The following is a 14,458-nucleotide window of genomic DNA, read 5'->3' as shown; positions in this document are numbered from 1 at the left end:
CTCAAAGACGATTTCTGGTCCAGACAACTGGACATCTCCAACTTCTGCCCAACAAATGGGCGATCTACACTTCCTACCGTATAGGGCCTCAAAAGGCGCAGCCTTTATGCTGGAATGGTAGCTATTGTTGTAGGAGAATTCAATCAGTGGTAGGTGCTTATCCCAACTACCACCTAAGTCGATCGCACATGCACGAAGCATGTCTTCCAAGGTTTGAATAGTACGCTCACTCTGACCATCAGTCTGAGGATGGTAAGCCGTACTAAAATTCAAACGAGTGCCCAACGACTGTTGGAAACTCTTCCAAAAATGTGACGTATATCTAGTATCTCTATCAGAGATAATAGATATAGGTATACCATGTAGCGCTACTATCTTATCGACGTATAATTGTGCTAACATATCTGAGCTATACGTCTCCTTGATGGGTAGAAAATGAGCTGACTTAGTCAGTCTGTCTACTATGACCCATATGGTATCATTTCCCTTTTTCGTCTTCGGCAACTTGGTGATAAAATCCATTGTCACCATTTCCCATTTCCATTTGGGAATTTCAGGTTGTTGAAGCAAACCTGACGGCTTCTGATGCTCGGCCTTGACTTGCGCACAAGTCAAGCATTTGGCCACATACTCGGCCACGGACTTTTTCAAACCAATCCACCAGTAGTTTGATTTCAAATCCTGGTACATCTTATCAGCTCCAGGATGAACGGAATATTTAGAGCTGTGGGCTTCCTGGAGGATAACATCCCGAAGTCCTCCATATACTGGAACCCATATTCGTCCGTTTAGGCGTAGCATTCCATCTTTGTCGTGGGATAACTGCTCCTCAGTTACTCCCAACTTTTCTGCAGGATAGTTAGCTTCCAGCACAGCTTCCTTCTGTGCAGCTAACACCCTTTCATTCAAACTATTCCTTATTTCAATGCGCTTGGCATTGATTCTGATCGGTTTAACCCTTTCCTTTCTGCTTAAGGCGTCGGCAACCACATTTGCCTTGCCTGGATGGTATCGTATCTCACAATCATAATCATTGAGAGTTTCCATCCATCGCCTTTGACGCATGTTCAACTCCTTCTGATTGAACAGATGTTGAAGACTCTTGTGATCCGAATAAATTATGCACTTGGTTCCATACAAGTAATGTCTCCATAACTTCAAAGCAAATACAACCGCACCCAATTCCAAATCGTGGGTGGTGTAGTTCTTTTCGTGCACCTTGAGCTGTCGAGAAGCGTAGGCAATGACTTTGCCTTTCTGCATGAGTACACAACCCATGCCCGTATGTGATGCATCACAATACACCACAAATTCATCTATACCATCTGGCAATGTCAACACTGGCGCATTGCTCAGCTTCTGCTTCAGAATGTCAAAGGATTCCTGCTGCTTAGGGCCCCAATCAAACTTAATCTTCTTACGGGTCAATGAGGTTAGGGGCGCAGCAATCCTTGAGAAGTTCTCGATGAATCTCCTATAATATCCTGCCAATCCGAGGAAACTGCGAATCTCGGTAGGCGTCTTCGGCTCCTGCCAATTCGTGATTGCTTCGACTTTAGCGGGATCTACTTGGATACCACGCTCGCTAACAACATGTCCAAGGAACTGGACTTCACGAAGCCAAAATTCACACTTCGAGAATTTGGCATAAAGCTTCTCTTGATTCAGAAGTTTGAGAATACAACGAAGGTGTTTCTCATGATCAGCTTGGCTCTTCGAGTAGATAAGGATGTCGTCAATAAAGACAATGACGAACTTATCTAAATAAGGCTTGCAGACGCGATTCATGAGATCCATGAATGCGGCTGGTGCGTTGGTGAGCCCAAACGGCATCACTAGGAACTCGTAATGTCCATAACGAGTCCTAAACGCGGTCTTGTGTACGTCTTCATCCTTGACCTTCAACTGATGATAACCTGACCTTAGGTCAATCTTGGAGAAATAACTTGCTCCTTGCAACTGATCGAACAGATCGTCGATCCTGGGTAACGGATACCGATTCTTGATAGTGACCTTATTCAGCTCACGGTAATCGATGCACAGGCGCATCGAACCATCCTTCTTCTTAACGAACAAGATTGGCGCTCCCCAAGGAGATGAGCTAGGTCTAATAAAACCTTTAGCTAATAGATCATCCAACTGCGTCCTCAACTCCTTCATCTCCGTTGGTGCCAATCTGTATGGTGCTCTTGCTACAGGTGCAGTGCCTGGAATGATATCTATCCGAAACTCTACTTGTCTATCCGGTGGCAATCCGGGTAGTTCTTCAGGAAACACTTCAGGATATTCCGAGATAACAGGAATATCTTCAATCTTCGGCTTCGGCTCATCTATGGTAACTTGTGCCATATAAATGACACATCCCTTCTGCATGCACCTGGATGCCTTGAGCATGGACACTCGCTCAGGCAATCCATGCTGGGTATCTCCTTGAATAGTAAGTGACTCACCAGACGGAGTCTTAACTATTACTTGCTTTCTATTGCACAAAATCTGGGCTTGGTTACTGGACAACCAATCCATGCCTATCACTATATCGAATCCAGCTAACTTAAAGGGAAGCAAGGATAGCGGGAAAGAATGATTCCTAATGGATATAACACATCCATCTAGGACAGTTGAGGCGGTTTCTATGGTTCCATCGGCTAATTCCACCTCATATTTCACACTTAAGGTTTTAACAGGAAGGTTCAACAGTTTACAAAACTTATTATCTACAAACGACTTATCAGCTCCAGAATCAAACAAGACTCTAGCAAAACATCGTTTACAAGAAACGTACCGGTAATGACGTTATCGTCAAGGACTGCTTCCTTTGCGTCCATTTTGAAGACTCTCGCATTAGTCTTCTTCCCTTCCTCGGCCTTCTTCGCAAACTTTGGACAGTTGGGCCGAATATGACCTTTTTCGTTGCAACCAAAACAAGTTGCATCCTTCATCTTCTTGCAATCCACAGCCTTATGTTCGGTGGACTTGCAGATTCCACATCGCTTCTCCGAAGACTGGGATTTTGTTTCAAACCGACACCTCCCAAAGTGGTGTCTCCTACAAAACTTGCATCTGGGTTTTTCACCCGACTGATGATCACTCTTCCTAGACCCTGACCCTTTCCTGTGGTCGTTGTTCCCTCTATGTCGCTTTTCAGATCTCCGTGAGGTGTCATCCTCACGTTTTCGTTTGTTCTCCTCAGAGCTCCTTATGGCTCTCAATCTAACCACGTCTTGAGTGAGGGAGAGGGATAGATCCGCTACGGATCGAAATGTTGTAGGTCTTGAAGCTTTAACACTCGCCTTTATCTCCGGTGCCAGACCCCCAATGAATCGAGCAATCCTACGTGGCTCCGGGGTCACCAAGTAAGGCACTAAACGAGACAGCGTGTTGAACGTAGTAAGATACGTTTGACAATCGAGGTTCTTCATGACTAAGGATACGAAATCCGATTCGATTCGCTCGACCTCGTGCTGCGGACAGAAGTTCTCTTTAATCAGGGCCACAAACTGTTCCCATGACAAACCGTACAGTGTGGCCTTACCGGCAGCTTGTAGGAGTGACCTCCACCATGCTAACGCATCTCCTTTGAATGACTGGGACACGTACTTAACGACGTCCCTATCAGCACACCCGCTGATATCAACTACAGTGTCCATCTCGTCGATCCACGTCATGCAGTCGACGGCTCCTTTTTCCCCAGTGAAATCTCTGGGCTTGCAAGATACAAAGTATTTGTACGTACAGGACCTGTTGTACGTGTCACGCTTCAGCTCAATCTCCTGCTTCGGGACGCTGCTGTGGTTGGAGGAATGATTATCATCCTCAACCTTCTTTGGCTCACTCTTTTTAGACGGCGGCTTACTATGAGCCCCAGAATGAGTCTTAGCCTTGACATGCGTCACTGAGCGGGTTCTACTCTGAGTACCACTAGATTCTCTGAACTGCCTATCCATAGCCTTGGCGACAGCATTATCAATCAGTGCTTGCAATTCTGCACCGGTAACGTGAATCTTTGCATTATCTGAGCGTTCCCCAGAATGACTGTTGGTTTCTTCCGATTTGGCCATCGTAGCGTTAAGCTACAATAAAGGACAAGGTCTTATTTAGAACCTAACAGTATTATCGTCCTAGACGATTTATTAACCATGGTATCAAAAACCTTAGCAGTTAATTTAATAAATTTCATTCAGGCTCTGATTAGCAATCAAGGAATGAAAATATATATATTGGCACCATAGGCCTAGTCACAAGGACAATCACTAAATTATAAATTTAGATTTTTATAGGACTATAAATTGTATAATTAAACAAATAATCCTTTACTAGACAGAGAGTCATAAACCACAACTGTCCTTATATAACATAGTTATAACCCGTAGGTATCAAGCCATTAATAGACTTGTGTACAGATATAATCTGTAGATAATTCTTTACTAGGCAGGGAGTCATAGACCACAACTGCCACTTTATGACCTAGTCATAACCCGTAGGTATCAAGCCATTAATAGACTTGTATACAGATGTAATCTGTAGATATTTCTTTACTAGGCAGGGAGTCATAGACCACAACTGCCACTATATGACATAGTCATAACCCGTAGGTATCAAGTCATTAATAGACTTGTATACAGATATAATCTGTAGATAATTTATTAAAAAGGGTGGCTTGTGTGATTCTACAGATCACGCTTAGCCAGAATGCTAACATGTTCTCAGATGTTAACAGGGAGTTGAATCTTTTCAACCAGGTTTTACCATCAGGGCCAGGCCTGTTAATAAGGCATTCAGGCTAGGTTATACCTTACTAAGATTCTTATAAAATGGCAAATCAAATAAAAATTGATATTTTCCATTATTTTAATATTATTCATGCATATAAATAAAATGATAAATTCAAATTAACCATTTAAATTTCCAATAAAATACCAGTACATAATTGCCCTAAACGGGACTTTGAAATAACATAACTAGCATGAATAACATGCCCGCGCAGGGGCTAAACTAGTACAACAATAACAAAACAAAATAAAATAAAACAAACCCACGCAGGGGTCAACAGAATAGCATACCCACGTAGGGGTAGAATAAGATAGATATACCCACGCAGGGGTAGAGTACTGGAATAAATGTCCACGCAGGGACATGAGTACACGAAATGATAATCGAAGGATTCAACGATCCTTCTTGCTCTTACCTTTGAGCAAATCGAATACCTTCTTAAACATGCCACTGGTGCGTCGGCGATCTTCTCGCATATTGTGCTGAAACTCGCGTCGCATGCTATCAATCCCCTGCAGGATCTCCTGAACCTGCGGTGGCGACATCATAGGCGCCGGTGGTGGTGGCTGGTAGTGCTGCGGCTGCGGCGGCTGGTAAGGCTGCGGCTGCGGTGGCTGCTGGTAACCCGGAGGGTAACCAAAAGTAGATGGGCCAGCAGCCCAAGGGTCTCCAAGTGGACCACTATGTGGGAGTGAGCTGTAGTTCACAGCTTGCCAATAAGGGTCTCCCGTGTAATCATAACCCTGAGGGAATACCTGCTCGAACGGGTTGAACTGAGCGGCACTAGCATAAGCCGGAATCGGCTCTCCAAAATTCTGCGGCGGCAGAGGCGGGATCGGAACAGAAGTAACCTCCGATACTGGATGCTGAGACTCCCCTGTCTCAGACTCCCCGGGTAGGGACGTGTAGCGGCTGCTACTAACACGTGGAGGGGTGCCTATGCGAATCCCTCCGCGCGTAGACATGCGCGCATTCCTCCTAGGCCTCTGAGGCGGAGGAGGTAAGACTGGCGGCGGCGGTGGTGACGGAGTGATCACGTCACGCCACAGGGCCTCAGATAGGTCCTGCGGTAGAGGCGGCTGCTGCTGGAGCTGCTGCTGCTGCGAGTGGTGCTGTGAGTGCACCGGCGAACCATGGAGCGATTGGAGCATCGGAGTACCATGGAGTGACTGAAGCATAGGAGAGTTGTGGCTAGGGGTGAAGTACCAATCATGCTGCTTGAACCTCTCCTGGAAGCTGTCCACACCATTAAATGGTGATCCTGTGTATGGCGACCCATCCGATATCTCAATCGGGTGGTTTGGTGTACCTGATGGTGGGAGCGAAGGGTCCGTCTCCTCGTCTACGTCCATCTCGTGACCACCAGAAAAGTGGTCCTCCTGTCCAAGTGGGTTATGGCCCACTGGCTCCTCCACATAAGCATTAGGGTTATACAAACCCTGGTAGGCTGGCGCTGGATGCTGGTGCGGTGACTGGTGCAACGGTATGTATGATCCAAGCGAATCATGGGGCCCGTTCTCCGAATGGGGCCCAAACGAGTGGGGTAATGACGGAGAAGTGCTCGCGGAAACCGAATGCCTAGCAGGCTCGGCAAAAGACCTCCAAAGGTCGTTGGCGACTGTGTGGTGCGTGGCGGATGGTGCTCGTCTATGTGAGGGACCAGCCTCATGATCGTGCGATGTAGGAAATCCTCCACGACCTCTCATCCTTGGCGGCATCCTGATCCTGTCAAAAATCAAACAAGTTGCACAACATATATATAAGACAATGTAATAATAAATAAAATAAATTAAACGAAATGTTGAACATTTCCTAAGTTCTTTGTCTAGACTCGAAAATCGAGGAATGTGCAATTGTGTAACTGAGATTAAACACATTAGGATAGTGTTTAATTCACTCAGCGTTGGCTCTGATACCAACCTGTCACACCCCCAATTTCCACGTGTCACCGGTGGGCCCGGTGTGGGGTACAGTGACGTAGTTGGCATCGTCATAGACAATCCACACAATATAATAATGCACAGCGGAAGCAGAATAGAAACATTTCAACTTTTAAATAAAGCGTAATAATAAATATCACAGTAGTTGAAATGGATCCACAGGCGGATCAATAAAATAAGATAAAATAATAGTTCAACAGATAAATGTCGTCCGAGTTTGCGAGACTATTGTGGACGCTCTCTAGGAAACAGCCAGCCTATTTCCGTATAGTACCTGCACTTAATCTTTTGGAAAAATACGTCAGTTTACACTGGTAAATACAAATCGACCGACTCATTTTGAAAATGATTTAAAATTTATTTAAATGCACAAGGCATAAATATTTTATTAACTTGGGATAATTATAAAATATAAACTTGTGAACGATTTACATGCACTTATATCTCTGGTGGCCCGGGATCTACTGTCCGGGCTAGAGATTTAATTGACACACCACATCAAAGAGTTATACACGACGGGTGTACGCCTACACCCCGTGCTCTGGTCGTGGCCATCTCGTAAGATAATGCCAAGGATATCCGGGACATGGTCAACAACCCCCCAAAGCCTTTAAGTAAGACAAAACTGTTTAAACGAAATCACACAAGCTATTCAAGACTGAACACCCATAGGGAGCAGGACTTGTGCGCCCGATCAAGCGGTATTTTAAATACCGTACCCCAAGCCCGTATAGGGAAAATAAGTCAAAATGTATTTACCTGAGCAAGTATAAGTCACAAACGATAAGTGGTGATAGCTTTTACCGGGCTTCCTAATCTGGAACAAAGGTTTATAATTAACCTATTAGATTCCTAACGGCCTTTTATTTAAGCTTAAGCTTTGACCGGTTAGTTTTAGGAATGATACGGTTTACGCACGATTAAGCGAAAGACCGGATAGAATGTGATTTAGACCCGACAAGTTTGAATACTTGTATAATATGGGTATACTAAATACATTCTGGATTTTGAAGTAAAAACGATATCGTTTGACCCGTTTCGGTCAATTTACGCAAACTAGTTACGTAAACCGAACCGAATGCGAAAAGGGCGATACGGGTAGCCAAAAGATTCAAATGCAAGTTCCCTGAATTAATATGCTTAGAACATGATATTATATCAGTAAGTTATGTCCTATATTGCCCGGGATAATTTTAGACTCAATTTATGCCTTAGAAGGGCATTTTGGTCATTTAAAAGATAATAAAAGGGTAAAATTAGAAATCTGAGTTGCGGGTCTGGTTCATACAGTAAATATACTTAATATAACATATTATATCAGTAGGGTATGACCCATATACCAAATATATCATTTAAAACCAAACTATGCACCGTAGGGGTAATTTAGTAATTTCACAAGGGCTAAAAATGCCAAAACTGGAAACCTGAGTTCAAAATATCATACTTACTGTTATTATATGAAAATATGTGATTTACATCAGTAGGTATAAGTTTTATAGGTTTAAAACAAGTATAACGCTTACTAAGCGCTTAAAACGCTAAAAATACGATTTAAGGGCGTTTTCGGGTTTTCACAGTAAATCTGAGATTTTTATATTTCCAGAATACTTAAAATAATTTATTCATCATATAAAATCAGTAGAAAAAGGTTTCGGGTCAAACGGAGGTGTAAAACTCTTTTTATGGCTAAAACGGTCAAAACCGACATAAGCCGAAATGGCTAGGTGATCTAGGATCCGTTCAGCCAAAAATTAATTAAAAATCACCAAAATTCCCAGAATATTATATATAATCAGTTGGTAAAAAGTTTCGTGTCAAAATGTGGCCAGAAACGGGTTCTACGCAAAAAGGACCGTTTATGTAAATTTATAATATAGTTTTACGCTAATGGCCATAACTCACAATCTGGACCACCAACTGATCCGAAACTTTCGGTGCAAGTTTATATAATAAAAATAAAGATTTCTATCCTTTCACTTTTCCAAAAAATCCCGTTTTAAATCAAAAAGGGCAAAATAGTCAACTTTATGCATAAACCGGAAACAAGCATTCGAATAGGCTAAACATAGACTCAATCAACGAAAGTTCCAGAAAGTTTAACTGAAATAATAATAGTCAAAAATACTTTCCAAAACAGATCTTGAACATGCATGTACGAATCCGAATCGATAGTCTACGAAATAATCGTTTTACAAGACTTTCGGTTCCGATTCGTGGCTATACTATAGAGTGTCGAGTTGATGATGATTAAAACACATTTATATATATGTTACAAGTTATTTTCAATGATCAATCAGGTTGCATGTCATCTATATCATTAATCATGTCATTTTTCGCAAAAATCACTTCTGTTGACTTTTTAGAATTAGGTTTGACTCGACATTAAGCATGCATGTAGTGGGAATCAGTTAGTACCCTTTAGAGGGTTTGTTTCCCACATAAATACTAATCTATAACAAGTTTCAATTCGAGAAATTACTGAAAGAAATCCGTTTAATCAGAAAGTCAAAGGTTATGAACACCCAGTTTGACTTTTAGCAATTAACACAACAAGAATGGATCAAAGAACGAATTGAAGGCTTACAAGAGTCCTATAGATGTTAAATGGTCACTAGGAGTCGGCCTTGTTGATCAGAATCCCTCCAGAAAGCTTGCTTGAAGTGTTCTTGAGAGCTCTTGAGAGAATGCTCCTTGTTCTTCACTTGCAAATGATCAAAATGAGATCAATTCTTGTTTTAAATCAGTATTTTCGAGCTTACTGTAGTTGTAGGCTTGCATGAAATGTTATTGGTGATTGTGGAGGCAAGTTACAGCTGTTTGTCACTCAAATTCGGACCCAAATCAACCCAAATTCGATTTTCTGCACCTGATAGTCCCACGCGGCCCGCCTGGGTCTGTCCAGGCGGGTCGCCTGACCTGCTGTTCAGCCAAACATCTTTCAAACATTGACAGCTTTGACCCCTGAACTTGTACGTGATGTTTCGGCTACTTTTCTCGACCCGTAAACCCCCAAACTTGGTTTTTAAGGACCTTAGGACTTTTACCAACATGGTAATGCCCTCGGATAACTTTGCGCTCAACCGAAAAGCCCTGAAATTCGACGTTGACGCTTCTAGTCCCTTAAGTACGGTTTTGGCCATAACTTTCTCATACGTTGACGAAACTTCATGAAATTTTTACCACATATTCTAGTGAGTATATTTTAGCTATACAAAGCTTCGGGTCTGCCAAAAGTTCACTCAGAGGTATAAATTAAACATGTTGACACTTTTGGCCCCTATAGTTTACAATACTTCACTTTTGGGCAATTTCCGCGTCGTATGATCCATGAACCAACCGTTAAAGGTTATAAACATTATGTGGGGTTATCATAGAGCCTATTTATCCATTGTTGACACTTTGGACCCTTACGTTCCATAGTTTTCACTGTTTGTCACTTTTAGTCCCTCTAAAGTATGTTTTCACATAACGGAACCTTATGACACGTGTCAAGACATTATTGGACGAAATTTTTCGAGGTGTTACATACCAGGATCTTCTTCTCTTTGGCTCTAGCCTCGTCAGACTCCCCCTTTCATCATGATGGGATCGCTATCTGGAATTTGCTATCACCTTGAGATCAAGTCCTAGTTTTATCTCTGAAAAGCTCATTTCCTGCACACTTCTCACCGAAACATAAGTTTTTACTTAAATCAATAAGAAAAACTTACTAGAAATAGTTACACCAAGTTCAAATTAATGTCCCTGATTAACTAATCAAACTTTTCTTTCTTAAAACAAATTCCTTCTGTTAATCTCACACTCCCAAACCTGTTCATCATGTTCAGCACTTGAAATTTTGAATATCAGCTCTTCATCATCAGTTATCGAAAATCTTTTTGGATTTTCAAAATATGAAACATAAATGCAAAAATTAAATGCATAAATGAAATATGTACAAACATATTTTTGTGAGTTTGCGAAAGAGGATCATATCAGTTTTTAGACACATCACACGCACCGTTAAGCTTTTAATCGTTTTAAGCTCTAAACGATTCACGTAGATTGACGATATTGTTGTCCACTTAAACTCAATCTAAAAACTTTCGAAATGCTTACCGATACATTAAGGTATATTAATTTTGCACTAAATTCTTATGGACCCCACGATCTCAGCATATCCCCTCATCATGTAATACACTAACTCAAGTAATGCCTTTAAACTTTTATCAACTTGAATTGTGCGAAAACAAAGCAGAATGTTTAAACATTAACAATCAGGTCGATACTTCCGTATACGCAGAGAAAGTCCAATGTTTAAACAAAATAAGAAAATAAAAACAAGTTGAAGTTGTTTAGGCTTTAACCACCAGGTCGATACTCCCGTATACGCAGAGGTGATCCAAAGCTTAAACGAAACACCAAAGAAAATAAAGCAGAACGTTTAGGCAACAACATCCAGGTCGATACTCACGTATACGCAGAGGATGTCCGATGCTTAAACAAAATAAAGAAATAAGACAAGTTTAAATCTTTGCAAAATGAAATGCACAATCACAACGACTTTTTAGCAAAGTTGTGAAAGTTCAAAAACTTAACCAGTTTTATGTCTTTTGACAATCAGCGATTACTGAGTAGGCACACAATCAAGAAGGACAAAACTAAGTACTATGCTTTCAATCATGTTTCCCACTAGAACTAGGCTTTTTCATAAAGTTTGTATCGTTATCGCAAATCTACTAGTCTAGCTGAGCCTATCGTCACATCTTTAGTGAGATCGATTATCACTTTTAGACTTTACATTTCTTTAGCATGCTGTGATAGTCCACTGATTTTCTATCATTTCCTCTTGTTTCAGCAAAACTCACGTTTAAATTTTTCAATGTTTTTGACATTTTCAAATTTTCTAATTTTTTTAAAATTTTACTCCCTCTAAAATCAAAATATGTTTCAATTTTGATTTTCTGGGAAAATTTGAAACAAACTGTACAAACTTGACAACTTGATGAGAATCGCTACAATTCTCCATCCGTTTGGCTTAAACAATCAGAACTCCCCCTCACAACAAACTATTTTCCCATTGTGATTTCAAAACACTTAAGTTTGTTTTAATCAAAATGGTTTTTCCGGAAAAATTAGTTTGTTTACCAAACATTTGTAGGTTCGGGGTTACTTCATCACCTTGTTTTCTACACACACATGACAGATTTTACAATTTCAGTTTTAGATCTCAAACACCACTTGTAGAAAATCAAGTACAACTTAATGTCCCTGATTTACCACATGTAAAACAAAAAATCACCAAAGTGAAATTTCTCAAGAAATGTGCCGTTTCATGTTCCACGCTTACCAACCTGGGAACTCCGGCAAGTCAGGTTTTTCTATTTAAACAGATTCACCCAAGCCTGACGATCCTTGGGTGATTTCGAATGCTTGTTCAACAATGGTGGAAAATTTGCATCATCCATTGTTAAACCCGAATTCTCCTTTTTTACCTCAACACCAGGCTCTTCTGGCTTTAACGAACCAGAATCATTGCCTGCACATGGCTTGTATGACTTTGAACTGTCAGATTCATCGCCTGAAGGTGGCTTGTCTGACTTTGACACGTCAGATTCATCGCCGACCATTTTCTTCTTCTTCTTCTTTTCTTCTTTCGTCCTCAGATTTGTATCTGATGAATTCGTCTTGCTTGACTTTGCATTTGCGGAAGTTAATTCATCAGAACTCTTATTCAATCTGTTCGGTGAACCCGAGGACAAAATCTTCTCCAAATACTCTCGAGCTTTCTTCCTCTTCTTCCTCGGTCGGTCTTTCTGCCCCTGTGAAAGCTTCACTTTCGTCTCTTGAACTTTTTGCTCTTGAACTTTTGGTTTTTGAACTTTTGGTTCTTGAACTTTCAGTTCTTTGGGCTTGACCTTGACTGGAATTCTTGCCAATCTCTGAGAATTAACCCTCAATCTGTCATTCGATTTCCTTGGGCATTCTCTGGCAATGTGACCTTTGATTTGGCAATTGTAGCATCTTCTGGTCTCATAACTCCAATTCCGGCATTTAACAGCAATATGTCCTTGATAACCGCATCGGTAACATACTCGGTTATCATACCGTATATCACCTTCACACCAAACGCTCAGATCATAGCATTGTCTGGCTTGGTGATATTCTTTCCTCAAGTTTGCTGGATTTGGCTTTTGAACACTGTGGTCCGACCTGCACCACTTATTACCAACATTTTTTGAGTTTTCAATTTTTACTTTTTGTAATTTTTCATTGCGATTGGATGATCGATCTGATGAACTTTTATTATCTTTTTGTTTCTGTTCCACTTTCTTCTTCAAAGGTTTTTGCTTAGAACATTCACCTTTTTCAGTTGATTGCAGAACAGTTTTCTGAAACTTTTCTTTCAAATTTAAAAACAATTTTTGTTTTTCTAATTTTTCATTTACATCATCAGATTTATCATCGCAATCTTCAACTTTGACATTGTCAAAGTTTGTGACATCGTCACTTATTGGAATTGAATTGATTGGTTTTGGACAAGGAAAATTTAGACTGTCTGATGTAGATCCAAAACCTATCAATTTCTTCTCAAGTTCATCAATCTTGGTCCTGGAATTCTTAGCTTCTTTTTCAAGCTGAGATATTCTTTCAAGATGAAACTTGATTGATTCTTCATTCTCATTCTTCAAATTTTCAAGAACAGACTTTTCATTTTCCAAAATTTTATATGTTCTTGGAATTTTGATTCATTTGCTTTCAAATTCTTGTTTTCTAGCTTAATCCAGAAATCTTCATTATCTGAGGATTTCTTATTGCTTTCAAAGTCTCTTTCTAACTCTTCAATTTTCTTTCGAGCACATTCACCTTCTTTCTCCAATTTTATAATTTTCGGAAGATGAGAATTTATCATTTTTTGTTTTTCAATGTTGTTTTTGCTAAACACATCTCTCCCATCTTCAAGAATTTTCATTTGATTTTGAAAATCTTTTTCACTTCTTGTTTTTTCAATTTCAAAACCTTTAATTTTCTCTTCAAAAACTTTTTCCTTATCTTTCAAATTTTTGTTTTCAAATGTCAAACTGTTCAAGTTACTTAACAGTTTGTCATTTTCAGCTTTCAACTTCTCACAATTTTCTTTCAAAATAAGAATCTGCTTATCATCAGCCTGCTTCACATCTTCTAGCGTCTTGACTTCCGATGTCAAACTTTCCGCATCCCTCAAGATTTTGTCATTTTCAGTCTTGAAGCTCTCACATTTTGAACACACTGATGCAGAACTTGAAGATTCAGACTCTATAGATTCCTCATCCTTTGGAGTATCCTTTGTTTTCATCTTGTATGTTCCTGCACGAAAGAGTTCAACAAAATCAAAAGGATTCATACTATCATCAATATAACATTTCCTTTTGATATCATATTTTAGAGTACTCTTTGTTGCAAGAAATCCACAAATTCTTTTATCAACTTCAATAAGTACATCCAATTCCAATTTATTTAAATTCTTTTCCATCTCGGACAAAAAATCCCTCCTTTTCTTTTCTTCCTTATAATACTCTGCATTAACCTCATTAAAGAACTGATATGGAAAAAGCTCTGGAAAAAAAACTTTTTGTTTTAGCTCAACCATGAACTCATCCCATTTAGCAGGCAATGCAGTTGTCAATTTCGATATATGTTCATCGTTTGTCATTCTAATACCCGTTCTCCACAAATTGTCCGTTAAAATTTTAAACCGTGTTTCCATCTCATTCAACGTTTCATCCTTT

This window comes from Helianthus annuus, chromosome 4 (genome assembly GCF_002127325.2).
Source record: "Helianthus annuus cultivar XRQ/B chromosome 4, HanXRQr2.0-SUNRISE, whole genome shotgun sequence".
Classification (NCBI taxonomy): domain Eukaryota; kingdom Viridiplantae; phylum Streptophyta; class Magnoliopsida; order Asterales; family Asteraceae; genus Helianthus; species Helianthus annuus.
This window is presented reverse-complemented; position numbering follows the sequence as displayed.